The following is a 12542-nucleotide window of genomic DNA, read 5'->3' on the forward strand; positions in this document are numbered from 1 at the left end:
CACAGTCCCAGATAAAAGGAAAAATATTAACCAAGGGAATAGAGAGCTCTCATAATGGCTTGACTCTCATTCCATCAGAAAGGCTGGATTTTGAAAATTTGACTCCTAATTAATCAGTATCTTAGTCGAAGTGCTATATTCTAGCAGGCATCAGTTAGGGATAATAAAGATGTTGAGGACTTTTCTTGATATTACTCAAGCTCTGTTCTACAGATTTCTCCCTTGGAAATTAAACAAATTCTCAGTGAGCCTGAGGTTAGCCTTGAATTTCACAGAAGATGGAAGTCTCATCACCAGCAGGACTATTCCTGTTTTCAAAAAAATTATTAATCCTCAGATGCCAGCCACTTCCCCACCCCTCAGAGTATCTCCTGTATCTCCCAGAGTGTCAGCAGTTTTAAAAAAATATTTATCCATCTATTGTCTTAATGTTTTTCCTCAGTATGCCCACATTCCTTGTATAAATCAAAACATGAGCTAGCTAGGTAAATAATCTTTAGTAAATACATAGAATTGTATGATATGGTACAGCTTAAAAAATAAGATGCATAAAACCAGTTGCAGAACAGCATATAGAATGTGATTTGAACTGTGTTATGAAAGGAAAACATATTTCAATATGCATAAAATATGTCTAGACTGAGACAATGCTTATCAGAAGGAAGAGGGGCAGAAGATGTCAGAGATTGGTGAGATGTAGAAGATGTTTGCTTTTTGGGGGTTTCTAAGACCTATTCAATCCAGGTGGAATCCTAAGATGACAAGATGTCACTTAGGAGGCTCATGCCTTATCTATAATTTAAGGCACTAAGCTCCTTATTTATTTACTTAAGGTTGTATTTTAATTACAGGTCATAAAGTCTCCTAATAAATAAATTTTTATTTGTTCACAAAACTACTTGACACACCAGGGATCCACACTCAGATTTCAAAATAATTATACCTTTCAAAGAGGAGCGTAATGCATCTTCCATGCATTAACGTATTATTACTCATTTAAGATCGATGACCATCTAGTTGACTCCTGGCAATGCTGATTTTTCTGTAAACAGTTACAACTATCATTGGGCAAAGATGGCTTTGTATGGTCAGTGCCCTGTCGCTACCCTACAAAAACGAGATAAGTCATCTAGTGATCACAGTTGCAAGAAGCTAGTAAATCTTTGTAATGTTGAGCTTGCCAAGCAGAGCTCCCTGGCACTACACACGTACTGACTAGTTAGAGTGAGAGCCTCCAGGTCACACCATTCACTCTGCATCCCCAACTATCTTTCTTCTTGTCGTCCAACTTCTTTTCCATGATCATACTGCAGTCTCTGCTGAAATTTAAGAAAGACTAAAAATCAAGACACCTGTTGTAGTTGGAAATGACTATGTTGTCTGTGTTATAGTGGCTACCGAGCCTGACAGCTGCACAAATGCAAGACCAGTCAGGGTCCACTTCAATAGAACTGTCTTCTCCGGTTAGAAAAAAAATGCAAAGAGAACCTCAGATCCTGGGCTGTTGCTGTGAGTTTTTTTGTTTATTTGCTTCTTTGTTGTCTCCAAAGAATATTTTCTGGTCTGTCTCATTGTACATACACACACAGACACACATCGGTGGTTGGACAAGCAGTTAGTTGAAAAAGTCAAAGTTGGGAATTATAAAAATAACACATATACATTTAAATATTTTGTTTTATCTTAAAACACAGATGTCTATTTATTTTCCAATGTCTCATGTAAGACCAAGGTTTGATTTGAGTGTAGACACACTGTTTGGAGTTGTGTTGTTGCCCTTTTGGATGAACCACACTTTCTGACCATGTATAATTTCCAGATTGGATTCCTTTAAAGTGGAATTAGAACTCCAAAATACTTCAGAAACAATCCGAGAGTAGATTCCGTTTGGATTTTTAGAATCTTTCCCCCAAATTTAACTCATCTGTACCTAATTCTATAGCAATATTTTTAGTGACCTGTTTTTATTAAATATTTCCAAAGCACTCTTAGTGTATTCATAGAAAAAAAGATTCTCATTGAGCTGTATTTCACTGATCTACATAGTATATAACTTTAAAAATAATCAAAATAACAAGTACGACTGGCATCGACTGGTTTGGGGACAAAGTCCATCTGATCTTTGAACAGTGAGAAGACTAGCTAGAGAGAGAAGAGAGATAGATGATTAAGGGAGCAGCCATAACAATCAATTAGCCACTGGAGGGCATTGGTCAAAAGGTCTTAATTCTAGGAGAAGGTGAAGCATAGATCAGTTCATGGAACATCTCTTTTAGGCTTTTAAAAAAATATATTTTAAACAGCATAACCTTTTTGTCAGATGAAATCTTACACCGAAGAGCAGAATATCTGACAAGAGCAGAAGTGTTCTAGGGGATGCCTTCATTCCCTCGATATTCCTCTTATTCCCCTGAGGTGGCACTTGAGGAATATCTGGAATGCCTAAGGCTATGTGATGTACAATATGAAAATCTCTGACAGAATCCAATCCTTGCATAATTAAATGATAAACTGAGATCTAAAGATATTGTAACCAGAACTCAGTTTCTCTGGTTCCTAAGCTTACACTTTTTTTCGCTAGATTTTCTTTTATTTCCCAGACAACTTGAGGCTGTCCCTCTGGGGCTTTTCTGTCATCTGATTATCTCTGTGTGACTACCCAGAGGTCAGGAAAGAACATGGTGGAATGAGCTCAGTGTGGCCCTTACTCTCTGTATAGCTCCCTGAAATTCTATACACCAGCATCTAACCCCTGTGAATCAGTGTATGGTTGGCCAATAATGACTTTCTTTCTGACCTTTCTTCAAGATTTACTTTTCAACACTTTGTGGGCTATAGAAGTATTTTCATTGCTAACTACATAGGTCCCTGCACTGGCCTTCAGATTGTTCCCAGGGGAGGTAACGTCTGAACTGGGCTTGGTCAGGGGAAGGGGGAGAAGAGTGGAAGGCATTCTAAGCAGAGTGACTATCAAACGCGAAGACCTTGACTTGACTTGAGCCAGTACAGAGTTTTAGAAGAACATGAGAGCAAGGGCCAGAATCATGAAGGGCCTTGTTTCCATGCTAAAGAATTTTGATTTTATCCTGAAGACAATGAAAAGTTACTAAAGGATTACAAACAGGATCGTGACATGACCAGATTTATGATTTAGTTGGGTCATCCTGTCAACATTAGAAAATGGATGGTGGTGGGAGGTAGACTGAAAGTATGGAGACCAGATAGGAGACCAGATGGTGATCAGGGGAAAGACGATAGAGACCTGAACTAAAGGAGTGGCATTTTGGAGAGAAGGAGATAGATACCAAAGCATAAGCCTGTCTGTGCTTAGAATACTTTCAAATGCTGACTGGAAAGTCTAAGTGGCCAAAAGAATTTTCAGGGGCATGAAAGAGAATGTAGATTTCACATGTGATCAAGCTTCAGATTTAATTTCATAGAATATACCAGAGCTTCTAGTTTTCTTATCAGGGCTACCAAGTGGCTGTACTGGCTGTACAATGCACAACTCCAGAAGATGCTACCGACATAGGCTGCAATGTATTTAAAAGCCCTTCAAGTCTGCAACGCCAGAATTCTGTTCCCTATGACTGTGTGAACAAAACTTTCTAGAAACAGTCTGCATATATTCTGGAGAAATGTTATGTGGGGTTTATGAAATCTACTAAGTAGAAGAGGTAGGGTGAGGTGAGATTAATAATGGTAGCTTTTAGGGTTTAATGCAAGACTGACACTGTCCTTGCTCCACACAGGTAATGAGAGAGGAGAGGAGTGCAGATGGCAGGAGGCTGTCAGTCAGTTGGGGAATGACACAAGGGGATCATGCAAAACACTTAGCATCAGAATAGACCAAGGCAGAACTTCCACTATTATGGTTCGCCTCTGGAATATAATAACCAGCCTAACCAAGGACACTGGCCATGACGTCCAATTCAAGGGCTCCAGGGATGGACTGAGGAACTTGGAAGAGCATCCACAATGGCAAGCCCGTCGGTAGCATCTGCACCCACATACCAAGAGGCATTTCCTTTCCATTCTGTTTGGAAAAGGCTGAGGGTCGTGCACCTTACTTTGCTTAACATTAGCCAATAAGAATGGTAAGTCTTCTAGAAGTAGGCCCTTTGTTTGCAATTCATGGTGCATGTGAACTACGTGAAGAAGTAAATGAATATGTATAATTTTTCACTATACACTGTACTTCAGACAAGCCAAATTTTAACACAAATTGAAAGGCTCTAAGAGATGAAAATTGCAAATGAAAATGACGCATGTCATGTAGATCATACTCTCAGTGCCCAACAGAGTCTAGCACATAGTAGATGCTCCACAAACATTCATTGAATTCACATTTAATAAAAAATTATTTATTTATTTTAATTAATTTCAAGTATACAGTATATTGGTTAAATATCTATATAGTTCATAAAACAATCCCCCCAATTGCTTCCTCCCTCCCCCGGGCCCTCACCTAGCCAACATATGAATGCTGACTGCATTTCCTAGGCCGTGCTCCCCATCACTGTGACAATCGATCAACTACTAATTTGTACTTCCTTAACTTTTCACCCCATTCTCCCAGCCCCCCAAACCACCCTCCCCTCTGTTCATCACCAAATTGTCCACTATATTTGTGAGTGTGTTTTTGATTAGTTTGTTCTTTTTGTTCCTTAGATTCTGCATATAAGTGAAATCATGTGGCATTTATCTTTTTCTGTCTGACATTTCACTCAGCATAATAACCTCTAGGTCCATCCATGTCATTGCAAATGGTAAGATTTCATTTTTTTAATGGCTGAGTATTGTTCCATTGTATATATGAACCATAATTTCTTTATCTAATCATCTGTTAATAGGCCTTTAGGTTGCTTCTGTATCTTGGCTATTGTAAATTGTGCTGCCATGAATATTGGAGTGCATAGATCTTTACAAATTATTGTTTTGGTTTTCTTTGGATAAATACCCAGAAGTGCAATTGCTGGGTCAAAAGGTATATCTATTTTTAATTTTTTGAGAAACCTCTATATCATTTTCCATAGCAGCTGTACCAATTTGCAATCCCATCAACAATGTATGAGGGTTCCCTTTTCTCGGCATCCTCACCAATACTTGTTGGCTTTTGATTTATTGATGATAGACATTCTGACAGATATCTCATTGTGGTTTTAATTTGCATTTCTCTGATGATTAGCAACCTTGAGCATCTTTTCATATGTCTATTAGCCATCCGTATTTTCTCTTTAGAGAAGTATCCATTTTTTTAAATTGGATTTTGTTGTTGTTGTTGTTGTTGAGTTGTATGAGTTCTTTATATATTTTGGATATTAACCTCTTATCAGATGTATCATTAGTGAATATCTCTCCCAATCAGTTGGTTGTCTTTTTGTTTTGTTGATGGTTTCCTTTGCTGTGCAAAATCTTTTAGTTTGATGTAATCCCATTTGTTTATTTTTTCTTTTGTTTCCCTTGCTTGAAGAGATAAAGCCTAAAAGACATTACTGTTAGTAACATTGGAGAGTTTGAATTCACATTTTAATGGGTTAGTTAACCAAGTGTTTACTTCTATACAAATGATCTCATTTGATCTTAACAGATCTGTGAAGGAGGTGTCATTATCTTTGTTTTATAGGAGAGAAAACAGAAGCTCAAAAAGGTTAACTGACTTAAGTGCTCAAGGTCACATAGCTAATAAATAATGTAGCTGGTACATGAATTGAGATCTTTCATTCTTTCCATCACTCAGTAGCTGCTTGTAAAAGCGTCATTAGGCATAATTATGCTTTAAAGAAACCTACTGAAGAATCTTCTCGTAAAAGAGAAAACCATGCTTAATGTATATTTTGCAAGTCATTTTTTTCCCCCTGGATTTTCCTAGAGTGAGGCTGTCATCTTGTAAATGCATAAATCCTTAGTTTTCACTCATTTTGAAAATGGAGTATGCAAAGCTCATAAAAGATAGACAAATGGCTGGTGGCCACAACAAGAATAAAAAAGAAAAAAAGCAGAAGGCAAAAAAATAAATTATTAAATTTCTTAATTTCTCTTTTTGTTCTATATATTAGAATCTACTCTCTCATTTTTAACTAGCATTATATAATGTTTTACTTCTTTATTCGGTCTGATTTGAGACTGAAAGATTTATTTTCCAAATTTGGGACTCTCATTTGTTGGGTTGACTTGATAAATCAATGAAGTAAAAATTGGTCTGTAGAGGGATGAAAAAACTCCCCCCATAATCACAAGTATGGAAAACCATAGGTGGAAAGAGTTATGATCTTTAAGGCTCCCAGATTTCTTCTGTGCAAAACTGGTAAGGGGAGTGATCTCAGAAAGTCTCATCTCTCAGATGTACCACTGAGAGTGGGCTCTGCCCATGTGGGTTACTCAGATTTCCATGTCTTTCCCACCTGCACAAGGGCCTCTTGGACCAAAGTCAGCTCAAAACTTCACATCCTCCGGTGGTGATCCCCACGGCTCCCGCTGGAGATCATGTTCTTGGTTCCTGTCCTAAATCATTGTTGAGCTTTGCACACTTGGTGTGCTTTCTCTCCTGGTCTTTTTTTAGGTGAGGGTGAACAGAAGCCCGAGGATCAGGTGTTGGCTGCAGAACAGAGATGTCTAGTTTCCATCAAGATCAAAGGTGAGCATAAATCAAAAGTAAGGATAGTCCATACCTTCACCATCAGGGTCTGTCAGACAATAAAACAGAACACATTTTTTTACCATTATATTAGCGACGCTGCTCAGAAAAAGTTGTCTAAAGCAATGCATTGTCTTAATTTGATCAACCTAGTCCCAGTTTGGCTGGCGGAAGTGTCACATTGCAGACACAGGGTAGGGGACCTCAGCAGCCTGGCCTAAGGTGATATTTTCAAGAATTTCCAAGACCTCAACTTTGTTTTTCATTAAACTTTATTCATTTAACCTTACCCGTGTCAGAGCCCTTTTCTAAAGTGCTGAGCAGAAACTGACTGAATGTCAAATTTTAAAATAAAAAAGGAATTTGCTTAGTATTTTAGTTGATAAAAAGGGGTCCAATAAGATCTAAATATATATACACACACGCATAAAATTTGATGGAGGTGGCACTATATTCCCTAGCAAGCAAACGGCAAATTCACAATGGTGTTTACTGAAGTGTACTATATTTAGAAAAGGCAAGTCTGATGAAGCTTGGCTTTGAGAGAGCTGTTTGATCCTCCCTTTCATTGCTACGTGGTGGAGAGGACCTTGGCAGCCCTGGGTGGGAAGAAATCACCAGTAGAGCTTTCACTGCACGAACCTCTGCTCTTGTGACCAAACATAGTCTTGCTGCTTCAGGAAGGTTCGCATAAAGGGATTGATTTTCATTTGATTCTGCAAATAAACTCACTGAGTGAGCCTGGCAGAAAGGAAGAAAATAAGAAGGGGGAAAAAAATTCTTAGGCAGTCTGGACAGTTTCCAAATGCTTCAAGCTTACAGCACAACTGGTTTAATCTGCTTCTTTAGAGCTGAAGGCATGCTTAACTTTCAAGGCCAATAACTTGGGACTTAATTAGTGATTGCCTGAGATTCTGAATTTTTTTTTTTTCTGGTGAAAAACTAAACCAAAAACAAGTTATGCTTGAACTATTCTGCTTGATGGTCTTTCTCCTTTATTTAAAAAAAATTTTAATTGTTAAAATGCATAACTTCTCAAAGAAAGTATCATTTTGCACCTGTTGTTACTATATGATTAAATTAAAACTGTTTAAGGCAAAAATATATCCCTCTTTAAAATGAAATTCATCGAACTGGATCTAAAATCATTGTTACTTATTTGCTAACCATTTACTATGGGCAGGAATTAATCTTGGTTTAGTTACAAAGATAAAGACCAATAAAACATATTCACTGTTCTCAGGGGCTCACAATCTATTAGGAGAAAAACAGATTTATGACTATGTAAAGCTATATTTTTTAATTTTCATACAGTGTGATAAGTATTATATAAAAGTATGGGCAAAATGTTATGGAAATAAGAAGTGGCAATGAATTTGGCCTGGGGTGGGGCAGAAGTTTGTTACGGCTTCACATGAATATTAACTTTAAGTTGGGCTTTAAAGAGATACTATCCAACAAAATTTAGAAGTAAGGACAGGGCTGAATGGGTACATATTGCACGGCACTCTCAAACAGTTAGGCCTGCTCTGTTTAGACAAGGCAGTTGGGCCAGAGACAGAATTCCTCATCTGCTGCCACCTAGGCTAAGCCCCCATCAGCTCTCACCTGGATTGAAATGCTAGGCTCCTAACTGGTCTTCCTGCTTCATCTCTCACCCTTGTATAGATGTTTTTTTCTTCTTAGAACATCAAGTTACATCCTTTTAATATTATGACTCTTTCTTTAACACGTATTTACAGAGCACCTGCTATATGTCAGGCACTCTGCTAGACATTTGGAATATGTGAGTAAACAAAACAGATACCCTTGTCCTTGTTAAGCTTACTTTTTAGTAGTGGGAGACAGTCACACAATAAATATAAATAAGTTAGTTTTAGAATATATTAGAAAGAAATAAGATGTTAATTAAGTAGAGAAAGGGTACCACAAGTAGTGGAGTGGGAGCAGGTTGAAACTTTAAATAGGGTGGCCAGGACAGACCCCACTGAGAAATTCACATTTAAGCAAAAATTTAAAGAAGGGGAAAGAGTTAGTCATGTAGATCATTGGGAAAGAGTGTTACAGGCAGAGAGAACAGCCAATGTAAACAGCAGATATAGAACAGCAAAGAGTCAGTTGTAGCTGCAGCAAAGAGCAAGAGAGAGAGAAGTAAGGATGAGTCAGAGAAGTAACAGAAGGTCATCTCTTGAAGGGTCTGTTTGGGTATTGTAAGGGATCTGCTTTTTGCTCTGTGGGAAATGGGTTTGGGACAGAGAAATGACATGTTCTGACTTATACTTCAAAAAGAAACAATCTGGCCATTGTGTGGGGTATTGGTAGTAGGGAGAAAAGTTGAAACAGGAAGAAAGCTTGGAAGGCTGCACAATAACCCAGGAAGAAGAAGACGGGGGCTAAGAGTAAGTGAATAGCAGAGGAAGTGATGAAAAGAAGAGGATTCTGGATATATTTTGAGGCCAAAGTCAATAAGATTTGCAATTGGATTAGCCATGAGGTGAAGAATGGGAGGATTCAAAGATGACACCAAGGATTTTGGCCTAAGTATCTATCAGAATAAATTTTCCATTGGTTAAAATGGGAAAGGTTGCAGGTGAAACAGATTTGGGAATAAGATAAGAAATTTGATCTTGGACATAGGGAGTATGAGATGTCTATTAGATCTCCAGCAGAGACATGAATCTGAGTTCACGAGCGAGATTAGGATGGAGAGACTCATTTGGAAATTTTTGGTATGTAATTTGTACTGAAATTACTGAATCGTACTGGATGAAATCACAAAGTGAATGTGTGTATTTGGAGAAGAAAAGAAGACCATGTAGTGAGAAAAGAAATAAAAAACAAGTACAAAAGATGAGAATGAGCAATCACTGAGGTAGGAGAAACACCAGGCAATGGAGTTTCCTGGAAGCCTCATGAAGAAAGTTACCACAAAAGAAGAGAGAATGGTCAACTGTGTCCGATGGTGCTGAACATAAGCGCAGAACTGGCCTTTGTATTTAACAATGTACAACTTATTCTTAAATTCAAGGACTCATTGGTAACTCTTACCAGAGCAGTTCTAATGGAGTGGTGGGGGTAACGCTTGATTGGAGTAAATCAGTTGCAGTATGTGTTTCAGAACCATGGTCCCCAACTTAGTCCTGTTTCTGCCCTGCATCTTATTCTCCTGCCTATTTACCTTGCTGTTTTCTCATTTCTGTCTTCATATCAGGTTTTGATTTGACCCTAATGCTACGGTTATAACTTTGACTCCTTTAAATAATGACTATGTCCCAGTCACATTGCCTCCAAGTGTCTCAAATACGCTTCCCAGCTCTCTGGGACTCTGACCCTTTCTATTATGACTTTATCCTCGTGGTTTACTGTTACTGGGTTCTGGCTTTAGAGAGAACCAGATATAAATGTCAAAGAGCCTACTGTAGATTCGGTTGTTGGCAAAGCTTTCTCGGTGCATAGAACCTACCAAGTTTTTTTCTTCCTGTCAACCTAGTTTGTTTCATTTTTCCTGAGGCAAACTCACCAAACTGGATGTAACTTTTAGATCTACCCTTCCATGAGGCTGGGACTCTTCATGTCTTGAGCTGGCCATAAGGCCTATTTTCTCTTAGTAGCCATGAAGTTTTCATGGAGAGTTCTATATTCTTAGTAGCCTGTCTTCCTCTGAATTCCTTTGAGCTATTTTGGAACTTTCTCTTTCGAAGATCAGCCCATATAAGAACTTCCACTAAGTTCTTGTCACTAACTAGAGCATTAATACTCATCTTATTTGCATCACTATATGCTGAATACTAGTGACACACAGATGAAAAAAAGGTCAGGAGGATTCCTAATAGATATTTGTCATCCAAAGAAACACGATAAGGAAGTATTCTTCAGAGGCTTATGTTGGCTCTTATGTTTGTTATGGCTCCATTTAAACCAGGATGGAACCCTAATAATGATGACAGAAATACATTCTTAAATTCCCTTGAAAAATAAGGGAATGATGTGATGGCAATGGAAGATTGTTAAATAATGTCTGCTAGAGGACACCATCCTCAGAGAAAATTCAAATTGATGTTCTTTGTCTATGTTCTTTAGTTTAAATATTTTGTGAAATATTTAAACTAAATATTTAGTTTATAATACCTTAGAATGGCCACAGTGACTAGGTTAGGCATCCTAATAAAAACTGTGTGTAAGACTTACCATTTAGGTTTACAGTGATAGAAAATTTTGGAAGGTGTCTGTGGTAGCCAGCCTCTAAGATAGCCCCCAGGGATCTCGCCCTTCTAGTAGTCACCCTCCTCTATAGTCCCCTCCAACACTGTGATCAATAGAGTGAAGCAGAAATGATGGTGTGTGACTTCCAAAGCTAGCTTATAAAAGGCATCCAGGCTTCTGCTTATGGAGAGGCCTACACGGTGAGGAACCAAGGCCCCCTACCAACTTCCAGTAAGAAACTGAATTCTCTTGCCAACGTGTGAGTAAGCCACTTTGGAAGTGGGTTCTCCAGCCCCACTAAGCCTTTACATCTTCAGCCCTCTTCAACACCTTCACGGAAACGTCTCGAGAGTTCCTGAGCCAGAACCCTTCAGCTAATCAGCTTCTAAATTCCTGAGCCACAGAAATCATGTGAGATAATAAACATTCATTGTTTTAAGTCACTGAGTTGTGGCATATTTTACAAAGCAATTGATATTAAATATAGTGTCATATGGAAATATCTCTCAAATCCTAGAGTGCTAATAAAATCAACTTCATTTACCTGATCTCTCAAAGCATGATTTAATTTCCATTTGAAAATGTTTCCAGAGTTCTAAACATTTGACCCCTTTACCTTGATATTTACCAACATTTAGCTTAGTGATTCAGAAGTCGGGCTTTGAAGTTAATAGATGTTAGTTAAATCACCGTCTTGCCACCACCCATTAGCAATATGACTTTAAGAGAGATGTGCCTCAGTTTTTTTGTCAGCATAATGATTATAATAAAAACCTAAGGCAAAAGACTAATGTAAAGATTAATTAAATATCGTATGTAGAACGCTTGGCGCATTGCTGGCTCACACAAACTATCAATGATGATGAGGAGAAGGATAGGAATGATATGATGATGATGGAGAAAATAAAAATCTCCTTGTTTTCAATTTGCAGGTAAATTCTTTGTGAGGTAAAAGAGCCTTTGCAATTCTCTACAGTGGTCTCAGCTATTGCCCTGTACTTCTTCCCGAACGTATGTAATTATATCTATAATAATCATTATTTAATTTTGCAACATGTCTATTTCTCTAACTTCTTTACTCCCTTTTCTATAGCCCACAATAAAGCAAGCATGTTGCAGGTATTCTCATGATAGAAGCACATACTACTGAGCCAGTTAAGGCACAATTTTAGCAATAAATTTAATTTTGATGATTATATTTCTATTGATTCCCTTTTTTATAGGTAAGTGACCTATTGTTAAACCTATAATGAAATGCATAAATTATTCAACCATTCAATTCTTAGTAGAGATATAGAATTGTAACTTTGGCCAAGTATCCGAAGACTTTGTAGGGTGAGTTAAATCTCTGTAGTAGGATTAATTTTTAAATTACATAGATTTTGCTTTATTTAAAGAAAGTTAGGCTATGCTTCCATCTTATGGTTAAATGTGACTTTGGTTTTCCTTTCCTCATGGAATTTGACAAGTAGGGAAGAAGATCTACTTGTAGCATAGACCTACTGATAGTGACCTTGTGGCTGTTACCTTGATGTCTCTCTTGTTTTCAATTTTATCAAGTTTAAAGTAATTGGATTGACTCATAGATACAGAGAACAAACTGGTGATTGCCAGATGGCAGAGGGTTGGTGGGTTGGATGAAAAGGTGATGGGATTAAGAAGTATGACTTGTTAGCTACAGAACAGTCATGGGAGTATGATG

This window comes from Pteropus vampyrus, unplaced genomic scaffold, assembly GCF_000151845.1.
Source record: "Pteropus vampyrus isolate Shadow unplaced genomic scaffold, Pvam_2.0 Scaffold67, whole genome shotgun sequence".
Taxonomy (NCBI): Eukaryota; Metazoa; Chordata; class Mammalia; order Chiroptera; family Pteropodidae; genus Pteropus; species Pteropus vampyrus.